Below are 2,891 nucleotides of genomic sequence, written 5' to 3'. Positions count from 1 at the left end.
TACTCATTGTGACTGCAAAGCCTTTGTGGTTAGAGTTCAGGAGACCGAAATATGTTAGATTCTAAGTATTTATTTGCTCTATCATATGCTTACTCATCTTTATTATTATCATCATCATCAAAAGCTTTTTGTCTCAAAAAGAACACATTAAAAGTTTTATGCATTTACTTTAGTTAATAAAAATACCTATTAATTTTTATCATCTGTTTTATGAATTCTGAGTACTTTCTGATAAAAGGAAGAGACAATGTTAACATTAGGGTCTCCAACTATTATGGGAATTTGTTGTTGTCACTCTGATTAGTATAATATGCCTTTTTTTAAAATTTATTTTATTTTTAATCCCTTCTCCACCTCCCACCACTTTTCTTGTTGTTCTTGTTACTTTGTTGTGTTTCTGATGACTGGATTTTTTTAAATTATATAATAATTTTAATTTTGACCAAAGTGGATTACATATCTTTCACAGTAATATTTTAGGTACATATTAACATTGAATCAGGGGATTATTCACACTTCTTTTTCATTTTTTAAATTTTGACCACACCCAGTGGCACTCTGACTCTGCTCTCAGAAATTACTCTTGGCAGGCTTGGGACCATATGGGATGCCAGGATTGAATTGCAAGACAAACACCCTCCCACTGCACTATTGCTCAGGTCCCTTACTCACTTCTTGGAAGGGTTTGCAAACTTGCTTAATGTGTTTGCAAGGGAGTTACACTCTTTGATTGTGATATTCCTCCATATTTGGTTGTGTTGTCCTGGAGAGTTCAACATTTTTTTCCAGAAATATTTAACAGGTTTATTTATTATTATCATAAAGTTGAACTGCTGAACTTGTTCACTGAAATACTTTGACTTTCATTAATGCTTTATGTGCATTATCATAAATATATAGTATTTATAGAAAAAATTTACACACAAATGAAAATGCAAAACCACCAATACCTGATTTCTGTCCCCTATTTTTCCACTTTAAATTATATATTTATGTACCTTTGACCTCATCAGGTATGGGGAGAGAATCTAACACTCATAATTACCAATAATAGGAAGAAGAGGGGGAAAACTTTTTTAGAATAAAATATTTCCCATCATAGTGGGTTCTTAAGCACGTTCTCCACATAACTTTTGGTTTGAGTTAATAACTTTTGGTTTGGTGTGAAATAGAGATTACAGTATCTTTTTTTCTTTTGCATAAGGTTGTTCAACTTTGCAAATACTACTAGATAAAATGTGTGTTCTTATTCCACCTTATGAACCTAATTCTATTTTTATAGAATAGCTATCTATATGTCTGAGGTGTGCCACTGAGCTCTCAGTTCTATTCCAATGGTATGAGAGTCTATTTTTTTTATCCCATATCACAGTTTTTTATTACTATAGTTTTATAGTATAATTTAAAGCTAAAATGCAATACTTCCTATTCTTTTTTTTTTTTTTTCTTTTTGGATCACACCTGGTAACGCTCAGGGGTTACTCCTTACTATGCACTCAGAAACCACTCCTGGCTTGGGGGACCTCATGGGATGCCAGAGGATCGAACCAGCAGTCTGTCCTAGGTTAGCCACATACAATGCAAACACCATACCACTTGTGCCACTGCTCTGGACCCCATATTCTTTTTCCTCAAAATGTATTTAGTCATTTGAGAAATTTTTTGAGTCTACACAAATTTTAGTAATATATGTCTAAATCCTTAAAGAATATCAATGAAAGCTTTTAGGTAATCCTTTTATTGTATAAAACTTTGTTGTAGAAAGGTATAGATTTTGTAGAAAAGTATAGATTTTGACAATATTCATTATTCCAGTCTATTAACATAAGATATTTTCTGTTTCCTGATATCATTTATACAATAACTCTCAGTAGTTATTTACAGTTTTCAATGGAAATTTTTTTCATATCCTTTGTTGATTTCTAAGTGCATGCTCTATCTAGTACATGAGAATGCCATTAAATAGTTTTTTTCTAGTTCATTGTATTTAGAAATTAAACAGATTTCTATGTTCTGATTTTGTAGCCTGGTAGTTTACTGTATTGGTTTACTGTTTCTAAGAGTTTTTTTCAGTGAAGCCTTTATCATTCTCTATGTATAGTATCAAGCCAGGGAAATAGTACGTGCTTAACTTTCTTTCCAATTTGGATTTTCACAATACTTATGGAAATAAACACTGTAATGGGGACTTCAAAAATCATTTTTGAATAATAATGAAAAAGGTAAACATTCATGCTTTGTGTCTGATCTCAGTTCCTCACCATTCATTACAATATTGCTTGTAGGTTTATTGTATAGTCATTATCGTCTTGAGATATGCTCATTTTAGCCCAATTTTGTAATACTGTAATTAGGTGCATGAAAAACCATTATTAAGAGCGTTGTAAACACATATTATGCAAAGAAATTTTTTTAAAAAAATATGGAATGCTTCACAAATTTGCGAGTCATCCTTGCTCAGGGATCATGCTAATTTTCTCTGTATCGTTCCAATTTTAGTATATGTGCTGCCAAAGTGAGCACTGCAAAGAAATTTTTTGAAGAATCTTCCTTCTACACTCATTAACTAAAAAGTCAATATTTGTAACTATTGCAGAAAAATGATTATCAGAACTGCATATAAGCCAACTATGAATTCTGTGAAAAAAACTGAAACAGAACTAATATGCACCTTATATAGGATCTTTACAGATTGTGAAATCAATGGTCTTAAGAAGGTAAGTATTTCTCAGGAGAAATAATTTCACCAGAGAGGTCATTACTCATAATCATCACCTTTATAAACTAAATAAAAATTGAGGCAGCATCACAAAATAAAATTTTAGTTAAGCAAAAACCAATTAGAAAAAGTATCCAGTCACCAAATACATTTTCCAGTACCCTTTTTGTAA

The 2,891-nt window shown here is 31.4% G+C and overlaps 1 non-coding gene across 1 annotated transcript; it reads right to left on the bottom strand.

Moving 5' to 3' along the window:
• Nucleotides 1–2,416: 2,416 nt before the first annotated feature.
• LOC126033011 (U6 spliceosomal RNA) lies at nt 2,417–2,523 on the bottom strand. Its single transcript, XR_007504168.1, has one exon. It is a non-coding gene; the product is annotated as a U6 spliceosomal RNA (small nuclear RNA).
• Nucleotides 2,524–2,891: the final 368 nt, after the last annotated feature.

The sequence above is a fragment of the Suncus etruscus genome, chromosome 16 (assembly GCF_024139225.1).
Source record: "Suncus etruscus isolate mSunEtr1 chromosome 16, mSunEtr1.pri.cur, whole genome shotgun sequence".
NCBI classification, from domain to species: Eukaryota; Metazoa; Chordata; class Mammalia; order Eulipotyphla; family Soricidae; genus Suncus; species Suncus etruscus.
This window is presented reverse-complemented; position numbering and strand designations above follow the sequence as displayed.